This window comes from Pinus tabuliformis, chromosome 9 (assembly GCF_031772625.1).
Source record: "Pinus tabuliformis cultivar Carrire ecotype Pingquan chromosome 9, CPIR1, whole genome shotgun sequence".
NCBI lineage: Eukaryota > Viridiplantae > Streptophyta > Pinopsida > Pinales > Pinaceae > Pinus > Pinus tabuliformis.
Genome location: NC_142307.1, coordinates 1,997,946,033 through 1,997,964,250, shown reverse-complemented (window position 1 = coordinate 1,997,964,250; position 18,218 = coordinate 1,997,946,033).

The following is an 18,218-nucleotide window of genomic DNA, read 5'->3' as shown; positions in this document are numbered from 1 at the left end:
TTATAACCCTTTAAACCATCTTTATACCCAATAAAGATGCACTTTTCAGATTTACTATCCAGCTTGGTTCATTTCTCCTTTGGAACATGTACATATGCATCACATCCAAATACCCTCAGATGTGAAAGAGAGGGTTTCTTACCAGTCCATACCTCTTGTGAAGTCTTGTCCTCCAACGCTAATGAAGGTGACCTATTGACCAGGTAACATGCTGTATCCACTGCCTCTGCCTAGAATTCCTATCCTAACCTAGCACCAGAAGAAGAAGCCAGTGTTATTGCTAAGATTCCGCATTTCCATCATCAAAAATTCAGGGAAGCGCTAGAGATTGAAAAAAGACCTAGCAATCTCAATAGAGATGATGGTTGGAAAGTCAGTAGGTGTTGGGTCCCAGCCCTCTCCTCCTAGTCGTGTTCTCCGTCCTCTTTGGTTTTTGTATGGTTCATTTATGTTATCGTCATTATTTTTATCGCCTCTCCTATTTTTATTTAAGGGCCTCGGTGTAACTTATTTCCTTTCTTCTTATATTGCTTTTCTTTATTACTATTTAACACGCTATGTTTATTTTATTTAGCTGTATACATTACTCTATACACCTAATTTTTTCCCTTTTATTTTCTTTTCTTATTATTATTATTATTATTATTATTATTATTATTATTATTATTATTAATTTATTTATTTTAATTTATTTTTATTATTTTTATTTATTCTATTTATTCATTTGTTTATTTATTTGTACTATTATTTTTATTTTTATTCATTCAGTTTTGTTTTATTCCCATTTAGTTATTCAATTTTATTTTTATTTCTTTTTATTTTTATTATTTTTCATGTTTTATTATTATAGTTATTATTTTAATTCACTTATTATTATTATTATTAATTTTTAATTTTTAATTAATTAATTTATTATTATTATTACTATTATTATTATTATTATTAATTTTTATTAATTTATTTATTTAGTTTAATTTTTATTTTTATTATTTATTTCATTTATTTATTTATTTATTTTTACTATTATTTTTATTTTTAGTCATTCAGTTATGTTTTATTCCCATATATTTATTATTTAATTATTTAATTTCATTTTCTTTTTTATTATTTTTAGTTACTTGATTATTATTTTATCTTTATTTAGTTATTATTCTTTTTTAACTATTATTATTATTATTACTAAGTTTTAATTTTTTTTTTTTAATTAATTAATTAATTATTTTATTTTATTATTTTTATTTTTATTTTTACTATTATTAATCTTTTTATTTTATTTCTATTTTCATTTATGTTTATTCACGTTTTAACTCTTATTTATTTCTAGTTATTTATTTTTATTATTTTAATTATTATTATCTGATCTCATTTGTTTTTTATTTTTTTTTGTTTGTGTATTTATTTTATTTTTCTTATTTTTATTTCGGGGTTTTTTATATCTATTTATTTATTTATTTAATTTGTTATTTTTATTATTATTTTTATTCAGTTAGTTATTTCATTCTCACTTAATTTTTTCTTAGAAGTGTTCCGTTGCAACTAATTTTCTTTTAATAATAATTGACCTTTATTTTTTGATTATTTACTGATAAACTATTATTTTGATCCTGGTCCTTTGGTCAATATTAGCGGTTGGTCAAACTAGCCGTTGGAGGCTCTGCTCGGTCTATATAACATGCTAAGCTAGATCTGTTTCTTCAACTTGTCCTGACGATGAACCACACTGGTTGGTTCGAAACGCGTCGACAAATGACATTCCATGTGATTTTCGCCGAAATCTTTCTCTAACCTAGCACCACTGAGCATGCTTCTTGCCCTTTCCATCAACGTCTTATTCATTCTTTTTGCAACTCCATTTTGCTGAGGTGTATATGGAGTAGTCTTCTTTCATGCTATACCTGTTGGGTTGTGTTATATTCTTTCCATGACTAACCCACGTAGTGAATCGGGGGATTAGAGGGGGGGCGGCAGCCCCCCCTGTCCGGGTTGTTTGAGGGGGACGGGTAGTTCCCCTCTACGGGGTCCGGGGCAGGGCCCCGGGAATTTTTTTTTTTTGGACCCTATATTAGGTTGGGCGAACCTACCTATGGTTTTCGGTCCATGGTTTTGGACGCGATAGTTTTCGATCCATGTTATTGGATGCTTTGGCATGTATAAATATGTATTGTAACATTGAAAGGAATATAAAAGAAAAATCAAGTTGGTAGTCCCGATTTTGGGATCCAGGGGAAAATCTTTGTGTATATGTGTTTTATGTGTTATGCTCTCACATTGTTTATTTTTTTGTGATTTAGAATTCGTATGCAGGTAATTTCTATATGGGGTTAAAACCTACATTTGGTATCAGAGCTATTTTGGCTTCAAGGGGACGCCTTTGTTGTTGAGGGGTTTTTTGCTCGGGCCTGTGGTAGACCCTGTTCAGTGGGATATCTGCGAGATCGATTCTGGTGGTGAAAGAAGATGGCGAGCAGCGGAAAGATAGAGATCGATAAGTTCAATGGTCAGAGTTTTGAGTTGTGGAAACTCAAGATGGAGGATCTGTTGGTGGATAAAGATCAGTGGATCGCGGTAGATCCAGGTACTAAACCAACGGGAGTGACTGATGAAGAATGGAAGAAGTTGGATCGAAAGGCAAAGAGCACAATACGATTGTGTGTCTCAGATTCTGTATTGCTGAATGTGTCAGGGGAAGCTACGGCGAAGGCTTTGAGGGACAAGTTAGGGACTTTGTACCAATCTAAGTCTCTAGTGAATAAACTGTTCCTGCAGAAAAAGCTGTATAACCTGAGGATGAAAGATGGAGACTCGGTGACAGAGAATCTGAACGCATTTAATACTGTGGTAAGTCAGTTAGCATCTATTGATATTAAAATTTCAGATGAAGATAAGTGCATCAGTTTGTTGTGTTCTCTACCAGATTCGTGGGATAGTCTGGTTATTGCAATAGGTAGCAATGCAACTGCTTTGCAGTTTGATGAAATAGTCTCAGCCTTGCTGACGGAGGAGATGAGATGGAAAAATATGGAGAACCAGAATGGTGATGCCTTGTCTGTACGAGGACTGTCCCAGAATAGAAACAAAAATAAGTCATCGAGTGGGAGATCTAAATCTATAGGGAGATCTAAATCTCCAAGAAAACCTATAAAGGTGGTGTGCTGGAAATGCAGAAACGAAGGGCACTTCAAAAGGGATTGTAAATCTAAAGCTCCTGATAAAGGAAAGGGATCTGATGATGCTCCTTCTGCAGAGGCAAAAACCACCTTAGATGAAGGTGGGGATGTGTACTTGGCTTCTTCAAGTACACATGTAGATCATGAGGCATGGTTGATTGACACAGGTGCATCCTTTCACTTCACTCCCCATAGAGAGTGGTTCTGCGAGTATGAGAAATACAATGGTGGTGATGTCTTCTTAGGAGATGATAGGAAGGCTAGAATCATTGGTCGCAGAAAAGTAAAGTTGATGTTGCAAGGTGGAAGAGTTAGAACACTTCCGGGTGTTCTACATATTCCTGCATTGGCCAGAAATCTGATTTCTGTAAGCAAGTTGGATGATGCAGGTGTAAAAACAGTGTTCGAGAAGGATACCTGCAAGATGGTTCGGGGAGAACTGGTATTGATGCGGGGAGTTTGGACTGGAACTCTGTACAAGCTGCAAGGTAGCACTGTTGTTGATGGGTGCAACAGTTCTGTGGTTCCTGAAAGTGGAGCTGAAAATCTAGTGGTCTCTGGAGAGAAGACCATGCTGTGGCATCAAAGGCTTGGACATATTGGAGACAAGGGCCTTCGAATACTTCACGGTAAAGGTATGGTAGAAGGTATGAGTAATAGCTCTCTGGATTTTGATTTCTGTGAAAATTGTGTATATGGGAAGCAGAATCGGGTGAGTTTCCCCTCTGGTGGTAAGAGGGCGAAACAGATATTAGAGCTTGTGCACAGTGATGTGTTTGGACCCGTGAAGGTTCCATCACTGGGTAAGTCTGTGTACTATGTATCATTTATAGATGACTTCTCAAGGAATACATGGATATATTTCCTTAAGAAGAAATCTGAAGTCTTTGACAGGTTTAAAGAATTTAAGGCTCTGGTGGAAAATTAGACAGAGAAGAAGATAAAGGTGTTGAGGACAGATAATGGTGGAGAGTTTTGCAGCAAGGAATTTGAAGAATTCTGTAAGAAGTGTGGTATAGCACGGCAGAAGACTACTCCATACACACCTCAGCAAAATGGAGTCGCAGAAAGAATGAACAAGATGTTGATGGAAAGGGGAAGAAGCATGCTCAGTGGTGTCAGGTTAGGATAGGAATTCTGGGCAGAGGCGGTGGATACTACATGTTACTTGGTCAACAGGTCACCTTCATCAACATTAGAGGATAAGACTCCACAAGAAGTGTGGACTGGTAAGAAACCCTCTCTTTCACATCTGAGGGTATTTGGATGTGATGCATATGTACATGTTCCAAAGGAGAAACAAACCAAGTTGGATAGTAAATCTGAAAAGTGCATCTTTATTGGATATAAGGATGGTTTAAAGGGTTATAAGCTTTGGAACCCAGTCACACGGAAGGTTGTGTACAGCCGAGATGTGGTGTTTAGAGAGGTAAAAGATGTTATTAAACATGAAGTCCAACCAAAGGAACCTGAGAAGATAGAGTTTGAGCTAAAGGAGGAAGAATCAGGCTCTGCAGCAGAGGAGGAATCAAAAGATGAAGAGCCACAAACTCCGGCTGTGAGAAGATCAGTTCGAGAAAGAAGGTAGCCATAAAGGTATAGTCCTTCTGCTTTCAGTTCAAATTTTTCTTTGTTTTTTACTGATGATAATCCCAAAACTGTGAGGGAAGCAGTAGATTCAGAGGATGGAAAACTCTGGAAAGAGGCCATGGTTGATGAAATGGCATCTTTGCACAAAAATGAGGCTTGGGATCTGGTGGAGTTGCCGGCTGGAAGGAAACCCATTGGCAGCAAATGGGTGTTTAAAAAGAAGACAAATGCAGAAGGGAAGGTGGAGAAATACAAAGCTCGGTTGGTAGCAAAAGGTTATTCCCAGGTGCCGGGAATTGATTTTGGTGATATTTTTTCTCCTATTGCCAAGGTAACTTCTATTAGGTTAATTTTATCTGTTGCTGCTGCTTTTGATTTTGAGGTAGAACAGATGGATGTGAAGACAACATTTCTTCACGGGGATTTGGAAGAGGAAATCTACATGAAGCAACTTGAAGGCTTTGCGGTGAAGGGTAAGAAAGAACTGGTATGCAAGTTAAAGAAGTTTCTATATGGGTTAAAACAGTCACCAAGGATGTGGTATCAGAAACTTGATACATTTATACGGGGACTTGGCTTCACCAGAAGCAAAGCAGATCACTGTGTGTATTTTAAATTGATTGGTGACCGTGTTATTTATCTGGTCTTGTATGTGGATGATATGTTGCTGGTTGGAAATGACAAAGAAATTATCCAGGATTTGAAGACCCAATTGTCCTCCAAATTCGACATGAAAGATCTTGGTGCTGCAAAATATATTTTGGGCATGGAAATTAAAAGAGATCGGGCAAAGAGGAAGCTCTGGTTAAACCAGAGGAAGTATGTCGAGACACTACTGCAGAGGTCTAATATGCAGGATAGTAAATCGGTGAAGGTTCCTATTCCTGTAGGTGTGAGGTTATCTACTGAACAGTGTCCCAAGACACAAGAAGAGGAAGAGGACATGTCCCATGTTCCATATGTGAGTGCAGTCGGTAGCCTGATGTATGCAATGGTCTATACTAGACCAGACATTGCACATGCAGTGGGAGTATTGAGCAGGTTTATGTCAAAACTAAGGAAGGAGCACTGGACAGCAGTGAAGCGGGTTTTCAAGTATTTGCGTGGCACTAGTGATTATGGTTTGTGCTACCAAGGAAGACTAGGTTTGGACAGAGTGTTGGATATTCATGGCTTTGTTGATGCAGACTGGGCTGGAGATCTGGATCAGAGAAGATCTACAAGTGGGTATGTGTTTAACCTATTTGGAGGTGCAGTCAATTGGATGAGTAATAAACAATCTGTAGTGGAACTATCAACTACAGAGGCAGAATACATGGCAGCCACTCATGCAAGCAAGGAAGCAGTTTGGTTGCAGAGATCGTGTTCAAGTATGGGGTTAGTACAGGGAGCTATAAGAATAGACTGTGAGCCAAAGTGCAATTTTCTTGGCAAAGAACCTTGCTTATCATTCAAAGACAAAGCACATTGATGTTCAGTATCACTTTGTGAGGGATATGATAGAAGACAAAAAGGTGTTGCTGGTAAAGGTGGACACTTTGAATAATACTGCAGATGCATTGAAAAAATCTGTGAGCTCTGAGAAGTTCTCTTGGTGTAGAGAAACAATGGGCATTTCAGGGTTGGAAAAATGACTAAGCTCTCCTGTGGCCCCCTGTGGAAAGAAAACAACAAGTGGGAGATTGTTGGGTTGTGTTATATTCTTTCCACGACTAACCCATGTAGTGAACCAGGGGGTTAGAGGGGGGGCGGAGCCCCCCCTTCATTGCGCTGATTGTGTAGCAGGGGGGTTTGAGGGGGGTGGGTAGTCCCCCTCTACGGGGTCCGGGGCAGCGCCCCAGGAAAATTTTTTTTTGGACCCTATATTAGGTTGGGCGAACCTACCTATGGTTTTCGGTCCATGGTTTTGGACGTGATAGTTTTCGTTCCATGGTATTGGATGCTTCGGCATGTATAAATATGTATTGTAACATTGAATGAATATAAAAGAAAAATCAAGCTGGTAGTCCCGGTTTTGGGATCCAGGGGAAAATCTCTGTGTATATGTGTTTTATGTGTTATGCTCTCGCATTGTTTATTTTTTTGTGATTTAGAATTCATATGTAGGTAATTTCTGTACGGGGTTAAAACCTACAATACCACACTTCTTACATAATTATTCAAATTCCTCGCTGCAAAACTCTCCACCATTATCTGTCCTCAGCACCTTTATCTTCTTCTTTGTCTAATTTTCCACGAGAGCCTTAAATTCTTTAAGCCTATCAAAGGCTTCAGATTTCTTCTTAAGGAAATATATCCATGTATTCCTTGAGAAGTCATCTATAAATGATACATAGTACATAGACTTACCCAGTGATGGAAACTTCACAGGTCCAAACATATCATTATGCACAAGTTCTAATATCTGTTTTTCCCTCTTACTACCAGAGGGGAAACTCACCCGATTCTGCTTCCCATATACACAATTTTCACAGAAATCAAAATCCAGAGAGCTATTACTCATACTTTCTACCATACCTTTACCATGAAGTATTCAAAGTCCCTTCTTTCCAATATGTCCAAGCCTTTGATGCCACAACAAAGTCTTCTCTCTAGAGACCACTAGATTTTCTACTCCACTTTCAGAAACCGCAAAACGGTTGCACCCACCAATAATAGTGCTACCTTGCAGCTTGTATAGAGTTCCAATCCAAACTCCCCACATCAATACCAATGCTCCCCAAACCATTTTGCAGGTATCCTTCTTGAACACTGTTTTTACACCTGCATCATCCAGCTTGCTTACAGAAACTAGATTTCTGGCCAATGTAGGAATATGCAGAACACCCGAAAGTTTTCTAACCCTTCCACCTTGCAACTTCAACTTTACTTTTCCACGATCAATGATTCTATCCTTCCTATCATCCCATAAGAAGACATCACCACCATCATATTTCTCATACTCGCAGAACCACTCTCTATGGGGAGTGAAGTGAAAGGATGCACCTGAGTCAATCAACCATGCCTCATGATCTACATGTGTACTTGAAGAAGCCAAGTACACATCCCCACCTTCATCTGAGGTGGTTTTCGCCTCTGCAGAAGGAGCATCATTAGATCCCTTTCCTTTATTAGGAGATTTAGATTTACAGTCCCTTTTGTAGTGCCCTTCGTTTTTGCATTTCCAACACACCACCTTTACAGGTTTTCCTGGAGACTTAGATCTCCCTCTAGATTTAGATCTCCCACTCGATGACTTTTTTTTTTTTTCTGTTTTGGGACCGTCCTTGTACAAACAAGGCATCACCATTCTGGATCTCCATATTTTTCTGTCTCATCTCCTCTGTCAGCAAGGTGAGACTATTTCATCAAACTGCAAGGTAGTTGCATTGCTACCTATTGCAATAACCAGACTATCCCAAAAATCTGGTAGAGAACACAACAAACTGATGCACTTATCTTCATCTGAAATTTTAATATCAAGAAAGGCTAATTGACTTATCACAGTATTAAATGCATTTAGATGCTTTGTCACTGAGTCTTCATCTTTCATCCTCAGGTTATACATCTTTTTCTGCAGGAACAGTTTATTCACCAGAGACTTAGATTGGTACAAAGTCCCTAAATTGTCCCACAAAGCCTTCTCCGTAGCTTCCCCTGATAAATTCAGCAATACTAAATCTAAGACACATAATCGTATTGTGCCCTTTGCCTTTCGATCTAACTTTTTCCATTCTTCATCAGACACTCCCGTTGGTTTAGTACTCGGATCTACCGCGATGTGCTAATCTTTATCCACCAATAGATACTCCATCTTGAGTTTCCACAACTCAAAACTCTGACCATTAAATTTCTTGATCTCTATCTTTCCACTGCTCGCCATCTTCTTTCACCACTAGAATTGATCTCACCTCGAGCGAAACCCCTCAGCAACAAAGGTGTCCCCTTGAAGCCAAACAGCTCTAATACCAAATGTAGGTTTTAACCTCATACTGAAATTACCTGCATACGAATTCTAAAACACAGAAAATAAACAATGGGAGAGCGTAACACATAAGATACATAAACACAGAGATTTTCCCTTGGATCCAAAAACTAGGACTACTAGCTTGATTTTTCATTATGTTCCTTTCAATGTTATAATACACATTTATATATGCCGAAGCATCCAATACCATGGACCTAAAACCATCGCGTCCAATACCATGGACCAAAAACCATCGTGTCCAAAAGACATGTGTGAAAATCATGCACAAAACCATAGGTGGGTCTGCCCAACCTAACATAGGGTCCAAAACCAAAATTTCCCGTGGCGCTGCCCTAGACCCCATAAAGTGAGGTTACGGGTGTTATAGACATTTTGTGCCTTACAGCTATAAGCATGAAATGTCCATAATCCAAGGGATCCAAAGTCCCTAAAGATGTTGTTACAACTCCTAAAGGAACAAGGTCAACCAATGACAGCTTCTCCTAGAAGTTCTCCACCAAAAACCACTCAGAAATAGTCAATTCAGGATCAATTCAGATGCTCTACTAGCTGCCTGCGTTGCAAAGCACCCAAATGCACTAGCTAGGTGCATTGCAACGCACTTGGATACACTACCCAGGTGCGCTGAGCGGGAAATGACAAATGGAAAGCTCATTCAACGAGGTGGAAAGACCATGGAAGCTTCCAGAATCTTCTCTAATGACACTTGCCTCAATGAATTCGACTAGTGATGAGTAAGAGGCTCTCAACCTCCAAGTGGAAGCAAGAACTGACAGAGAGAAGCCACAAGTCAAAACATAAGCTGACTCATCCTCTCTGCTTACATCTATATATGGATCCCTCATCCCAGAGATCCAGAGGCTGGAATTTTGTACTTTGCAGAGAATTGCTGTTGGTTTGAGATTGAGACTAGTACATTGGGTGATTTATGCTTTGTTGGAGGAGAGGAAGGGATTCCTTTTCTGGGAGGTAGATGCTGGATAGGAACTCACTTGGTTGTATCTCCTCTTGGACTTTCTTATTCTATCAATAAAATATTTGAGTTTCTCCTACATGCTGTGTATCAATGATGTTTGGTTATATTTGCATGTTTAGCTTAATCTTATCTTGAGATTTTTATGAATGTATATCTGTATCTTCGTGTAGTTTCTCTCTCTTGTGATCTTGCAGGAATTTGGTGAAGCTGGGCCGGTGAAGGAGCAAGGAGCTGGGAGCTATCGAAGAGAGGAGCAATTGGATCAACAAACTAGTGGAAGACACAGGTTATTCACATCCTTTCTCCTCATTTACATTTCATAAAGAAGAAATAATCAAGAAGTTTTCCTTGTTTGTTGCTAAGGCACTCTCACACCTTAGAGTGGGATAGGGGCATTCCGAATGGATACTTTTCCCAACAACAACGGGTACACATCAAACCCCTTGTGATCGCCCCCTCTAACCCCTGGTTAACTACATGGGCTAGTCATGGAAATAATATAACACAACCCAACATGATGATGGAGATGACGGAGGTGAAGGAGGTTTCTCAGCCTTGCCTTTACCTTTATCCTTCTTTGATGTCTTTGAAGAAGAAGCTACATCTCTCACCCTCTTATCTTCATATAGTTCTCCCAACATCTGTTGCATACTCAAGAATGCTTCCTGAAACTGTTCCTTGCTCATCTTAGTTTTAGGGGTTTCACCTACATCAGATCCTATCATGGTCGGCTTATGAGCAACTCTTCGCTTTCCAATCTCTGGATCAATCTCCTCAAGGATTCATTCTCCACGTTGTGACTTTAACTTGGTTAACATTCACTGAAAATTCTACAAATGCAACCTACTTTGATACCAAATTATATGATCTGAAATGATCATTTGTTAAACTGAAGTAGAATTGATTAATTCCATCAGTGAATTGAATGTTAACTTAAAGCAATTTAACTGTGAGGACAACTTGGAAAGGAATGAAATGACTAAAAAATTGAAACATAAGAAAGATGAAAATATAAGTGAAAATTAGTAAAAACATAGCAATACCAGAGAACAAGATTGATTACGGAGTTCGTCCCTGATGGACTACGTCTTCGGGTCTACTTGCAAGATGGGCGACTGGCTTTTTAGGGTTAAATCCACGGAGGTCGATTACATAGAAAATTAACCAGACTGATTTTGCACACAGGCACTTCTGGTCATAATCAAAAGAAATCTCTCTAAATTAGCCTTCTAATGCCTGTCTCGGTTCCCAATTCCGACTCCCGATGCTCCTGTTACACTGAAAACAAAACAACCTATATCCTCAATAATCTGCATACGAAACTCAAAACCACTCCCCTTCTCTTCAAAGAGCCCAACTCTGGCTTTATAAGGTTTTAGATGCATCCTAACTCCTTATGCCCAAGATTGGCATGAACTAGCTGAAATTTGGGTTCATATCCCTTGGTCTTGTCATGAAATGACACCCAGTGATAGGTTTATAAGGAGGTGGAATAAGAAACTGTATAAAAACAAATAAAAACCCAAAATACCATAGTTTAGCCCTCTGAACTGCTGGTGGTCAACAAATGGTGCGCTGAACAAATAGTTTTCATGTGACTAGGCTATAGGCTAACCACAGACTGACACCGATGCAAGTCACCTCCAATGGTTCCGCTAATGGTAAGTTTTGGCGGTTTCAATGTGACAACTATCAACGATTGTCACAACTTCTCTCCGTAGTTTTCTCTACCACCATTAACTGTAACCTCTTCCATTTACACCTACTCACCTATTTCACAGATCTGCTGTGGTTAGCTCTAACCTCTGCCCGATGAAATCTTGTTCACATACCCGCGGTTCCGACGCAGCTAACTGCTACGGTTAGGGACTGTGGGTTTTGTTTTCATTTGTAATGTTTTATAATATGTTTATTATATGGTTTGTTAGTTAACATGGCCCAAATGGGTTTTGTAGGTTAGGGTTAATGATTTTATTTTTAATGTATGGTTTAGGTATAGGTTAGGGTTTAGGGTTTGTATTTGTTTTGTACCATAGCTTTTTAGGGATAGGACTTAGGTTTAGGTTTTATTCTTCACATCATTTTGTTCTAAAACCCATTTACAACCAATTATCACAAAGTGACATTCAAACCCACATGACAATAAGCATGGACCAAAATTGACAAGAAAACCCTGGGGGAATTGACGAAGAACATGAGTTGACAACCAAACCTCGATAGAACTGACGACAATCACATGTCGACAATCAGGTACAAAACCCTATCCTTCGAACACCATGAAAACCATCACTGGAAAACCATAACATTACTGTCGAAGATGAAGATACCAGACACTGAATGTTGACGACAAAACTGGCGAAGATGATAAATTTCAAGACCTCATCGATTATGATCATTTGATGATCACTTCAACTTTGAACCACTGAAGACTCCACTCCTGCTGGATTGACAAGATCCTCCTGGATCAATCCTCTCCACTGGAAAGCTTTTGGACCACAAAAATTTGACTAGACAGATAGTCGATGAGGGTAGAGCTCCCTCACTCTCCACCTTGTCCGAAAGATGTACCAATACATTCGATCAATCACGTGAAAGTGATGACCTTGATGATGCTGATCATTGCACATTTTGAATCGGTGACCTGTTCCATCCATCTTCAGTATGTACAACTTGCAAAGATGGTCAAACAACCTGTTATGAACATGGAAATTGACTACTTTCCATGAGGTACCATGAATTAGTGATTCATACACATCTTTGAAAATAGTCTCTATAGGATATTGTTCAATACTATTGACATGTATTAACAATCTATATAGCAGAATGATAGAGACAATCAAAGACATTTTTAACATCAAACCAACTACTTGACCTGATATACTTTCTTGATCCTTGAGTACTAGGTGATGATCTGAAAATCACTCTCGAGTGACCTCAGTTAATTAATTATTGAATGAAGGTATTACAGACTCGTGCTGGTGTGTGTCTATGTTATTTTAGGCAATGGATCGATCAGATTGCAAAATACACATAACTGGAAATAGAAAACAACAAAGAAACATAGTAAGAAAACACAAGAACACAACAATTAATAAGGAGTTCACCCTATCCTCCAGGTCTACGTCTCCAGTCCAGCTCTCAGTGGTGGCCTTCTTTCATTGTATCTTTAAAGTAGAGAATTACAATAAGGAGCTCAATCTGAGTCTCCTAAAATAGAATTGCTTGGCAGGGTGGTTCTTGGATTCCCCAAGCCACTAGAGTGTACAAACTCTTTTCCTTACCAGCTCTTGACCTCTCTGGTCTTTAATGGTGGGGGGGGGGGGGGGGGGGAAATGTGGTGCTCAGTTCCTCGACAGATACTCTCAGGGATGGCTTGATGCTGCCTTATGTTGCAAGTCAGCTCAGCTCAGCTCTTTGTCTAATGCTCTTTGATTCACTGTCTCTTTGTTCTCTGTCTTCGTCTTCTTCTTTCTCCTATCTCCATTCTCCTTGTGTTTTGTTCTATCTATTCATGGATTTAAAGCTAGTCGCTGTCATGACTGCTCATTTCCTCTTTCGCCCTTGTCAAATCACCTGTTGTTGTTCGCTTGGAGTTCCTTGTCTCGGCGTCATCATCAATGGCTCACAGGGAGTGGCCATTTGTCCTCCTACGAACTGCACTAGCTTTTCCTCGTCGGTTTGGTTCTTTGGTTACATCAGGAAATGAATCATTCACCACCTCAGTGGTCAAATCAGACCTCAAATCCTTATACATTGCAGCTTAATCCCCTATTAAATATGGTTCCCCCATCGGGTGCAATCTTAGCCGTTAGATATGGAGCCCCCAGATCCGACGCCATTCGCTCATTTCGTGCGGTTGACTTGCTCGACCATTAGCACGTGATGAGTGGTGGTTTTCACTCTCCTCCACCTGCCACACATCGGGCACTGAGTGGAATCACTCACTTTTCTTCAATTCTGCTTATTGCCCAAGGGTGCCCCCGATAAATACCGTCGGTTTTGGAGTGTGGATCTCGCCTTTAGCCTTTAGCGCTTTCCCCACGGTTTTCCCGGCTTCCATGCGACCGAGTGCTTCGGGGCTTTCCTTCTCGAGGGGTTTTTCCTAGCGATGCCATCAGAAACTGCCTCCTTTTCCTGATCCAGGCTTGCCAATGGCTAGTTTCACTGCCTGCGCGGTCTCCATGGGCCTCGGTCAGCGTGCTTTGACCGAGGTCCTCGTCGTTCCTCACTAGTTGCCAACTGACACTGTTCAGAGGTCTTCCTGATTGCTCTGTGCTCTTGAATTCTAAGTTTTTTCCTGATTTGATATAGTCATGGTGCTTTGATTACTCTTCATGGATCCAATTCGGATCATGGCCTTCCCACTGAAAAAGCTTTTGGACCACCAAAATTTTGTTTTCAAGCATCGACTAAGTGAGGGTACAACTGTCTCACTTGTCCATTCTCTATCCACTTTGCACTGCTCGACTTTGAACCTTTGAGCCCAATTCTGAGGTACTCAACATCTCCTCTGCACGTCATCCTCACCTTCCTATCCAAAACTGTGTCTTCCTGCAATTCATTAAGATATTCAGGTAGTAGGTCATCAATAGAAGGAAAATGACTCTGCTCTTCGAGATGCTCAATCAGTGAAGGTTCAAACAATCTCAAGAAATCTGCATTTACAACTGAGTAGATGTGCATGTAAGCTGGTAGATCAAGGTGAAAATCATTTTCCCCAATCTTCTCAAGTATCTTGAAAGGTCCATACTTGATAGGCTTTAGCTTTTTACCTACACCTTGCATCCTGTCCTTGCTAATATACAACTAGACTTGGTCACCAACTTGAAAACTATGTTCCATCCGATGCTTGTCATGCCTTGCCTTGTATTTGGCCTGGCTCTTTTCCAGCTGTTCCTGTACTACTTGGTGGATCTCCTAGATTTGTTCAATGAACCTAGTTGCCCTGTCCACATCACTGTGTCCCTCAACTGTGGTATCTTTACCAAAGACAAATTCCAAAGGAGACCTTGGTGTGAAACCAAAACAAGTCTCAAAAGGAGATCTCTGCATAGAAGAATGTTTTTCTCTGTTGTAAGCATGTTGCACATAACACAAATTTTCATCCCAAAGCTTAGGATGTTTGTTGCAATATCCTTTGAGTAACTGGATCACTATCCTATTAACTACTTCTGTCTGGCCATCAGTTTGTGGATGAAAAACTGTGCTTTTCTTCAATTTGGTATCCATCAGTTCCCACAGACTTGACCAAAACTTCCCCACAAATTGGGTGTCTCTATCAAATACAATGGAAGTGGGTAATCCAAAATGAACCCATACATGTTCAAAAAACAATTTTGCAATTTGTTCAGCTATAATCTGCTTATTACAAGGTATCAAAATACACATTTTGCTGAACCTATCCACAACAACATATAGATAATCATGACCTTTCCTAGATTTAGGTAGTCCTCCAACAAAATCCATGGAAACACTTTCCCAAGGGTGAGAAGGAACTGGTAATGGAGTGTACAAGCCTAGTTTTCTATTGTTGTGCTTGATTTTAGCACACATAGTACACCCTCTTACATATCTAGAAACTGTCTCATTCATTTTTGGCTAATAACAAAATATTTGCAGCTGTGCAACTATTTTACTTACCCCAAAGTGACCTGGTATCAGAGAAGTGTGTGCTTCTCTAATTATCTTTACTCTCTCATTTTGTGGAATGCATAACTTCCCACAATGGTGTAAGAGTCGGTCCTTCACATGATATTCCAATTCTTCTACTCTTTTGCCTTCACTTAAAGTTGCATATACATCTTTAAAGTCTATATCTTGAGCATATTGTTCAATGTAGCTTTCATGTAACACAAAATTATGCTTAAGTATAGTGGATGCACTTATAATTGGTCTAGATAACATGTCTGTAACTTTATTATGTATGCCCTTTTTATATTTGATGACTAAATAAAATTGTTGTAGAAAACCCATCCATCTGTAGTGTCTTGATTGCTGCAACTTAGTTTGGGAGTGTAGATATTGAAGTGGTTGATGATCAATATGTATTACTGTCTCTTTGCCCATTAAGTAATGTTTCCACTTTTTCACACTCTGCACTAATGCATACAATTCTTTATCATATGTAGGATAGTTAACTACTGTAGAATTAAATGTCTCAGAATGATAACATATGGGTTTACCGTGTTGTGTCAACACTGCTCCCATGGCATAGTCACTGGCATATGTTTGGATCTCAAATGGTCTTTGAAGATTAGGCAGTGTTAGCACAGGTGTTGTACTAATCTTTTCTTTCAAGGTGTCGAAGAATTTTTGATGTTTGCCTCCCCACTGAAACACCTTGTTCAATCCTGTTAAAGCAAGTAAGGGAGCTGCTATTGAGGAAAAGTTAGAAATGAACTTCCTCCAATATTGTGTTGCCCCTAAGAAGCTTCTCACTTCTGTAGCAGACTTTGGTTTAGGCCAGTTCACAATGACTGCCACCTTAGAGGGATCTATCTTCAATTCACCACCCCCTACTATATGAGCCAAATAATTCAGAGATGTTTTGGCAAATTCACATTTTGAGAGTTTAACATGAAGTTTTTTTCTTTTCAAAACATCTAATTTCTGTTTAACATGCTTTAAGTGTTCTTCCCACGTTTTACTAGAAATCAGAATGTCATCCAGATACACAATAACAAAATCATCAAGAAAAGGTATGAGTACATCATTCATTAATCTCATGAAAGTAGCAGGAGCATTAGTTAAGCCAAAAGGCATAACCAACCACTCATACAATCCCTACTTTGTTTTGAAAGCAGTCTTCCATGCATCTTCTTCTGCAACTCTGACTTGATGGTATCCACTGTGCAAGTCTAGCTTGGAAAAATAAACAGCTTCTTTCAATTGATCCAAAAGATCATCTATGCGAGGAAGGGGATAACGATTTTTGATTGTTATCTTATTCAGTGCTTGGTAATCAATGCACATTCTCCACGAGCCATCTTTCTTTCTCACCAAAATGATTGGTGACCCACATGGTGATGTGTTAGGTTTGATGAACCCCTTCTCGAGCAACTCCTGCACCTTCTTCTTGATTTCAACATTCTCTAAAGCAGACAACCTGTACATTCCAATGTTAGGCAATGGAGCATCTTGCTACAAAATAATATTATGTACTATTTCCTTTTTGGGTGGCAGACCTTTAGGTTCTTGAAACAAGATATCATACTCTAAAACAACCTTTTCTAAATCAGCTTGCTGTTTAGCATTATAGGCCTCAAATACATTGGTTTTATCAGGTTTCTTTTCCTTTACAACCATCAGTAAGAATTGTTTGCATGAATTTATCATTCTTTTCATCTGCTCTGAGTTTATGAGAGTATAATTATTCTTGAGGTTATGAGCTCTTACAAAGTATTCGATTCCATCTCTAACAAGTAGATACTTGTTCTCAGCTCTATAGAAAATAGTCTTTCTGTCATACAAGTAAGGACTTCATAAAACAATTCCACATATATCCAGAGGAATTATGTCTAACTCAACCTCATCTACAAATGTTGACCCAAAAGAAAACTTGAGTTTGCACTGTCTAGTCACTTGTAGTTGTGCTTTATCATTCAACCATCCTAATGGATATGGTCTCTTGTGAGGTGTAGTTACTAATCCCAAATTCTTTACAATTGCTTTAGAAATTAGATTTACTTGTGATCCACTATCAAACAAAGTATCAATCTTTTGATATTTGGAAACAACTCGAATATGGAAAAGCTCATGTCTTTTTTTCTCATTTTCTTCATCAATAATAGATTGAGCAGAGTTACTAGTAGATGCTTCAGAATTTTTACCTTTTATACCTGTGGCTACAATAGTTGTTTCATCTCCTGAGTCTGACCTCAAATCCTTCTGAATAGCTACAACTGTCTTCTTCTTCTTGCCCTCAAACTTCTTACATCTCAGCTCTAGATGCAGAATCCAATAGTGCTCATCATCATGCCCATCCTTTTTATAGTGAGTGCATGAGGCCTTGATTTTCTGTGTAGTATTAGCCTTCCTTGCTTTCCATTTCTTCTTTCTTTTCTCCTTATTCTTGCTTGTAGTGGGTTGGGATGGTCCCCCAACTTCTGGATTTCCATTCTTTCCTCTAGCTTCTAGATGCGTAGCTTGTACAGATACCTCATCTATACTAGTGGGATTAAACATGAGGATGGTGTGCCTCATGTAGCTGTCTAGACCACCAATGTACTTCAAAAGAGTTTCAAGTGAGTCTAATGAGATTCCTAGAATCAGTGCTCTCTTTCTAAATTCTTGAGTATTCCCTTGCACACTTTGCCCTTTCAACTGTCGACGAGCTTGCCAACTCATCATGGCTTATTGCATGTAGGCCAATGGATAGAACTGCTTTTTGATTGCAGAAACAAATTCACTCCAGACAAAGATAGTCTTACCATGTCTCTTTAGGTCAGCTTGGGTTCTGCCTTCCCACCAAACTAAGGCAGTGCCTCCAAGGCGTAGGCTTGCCAGCTGAATCTTGCTC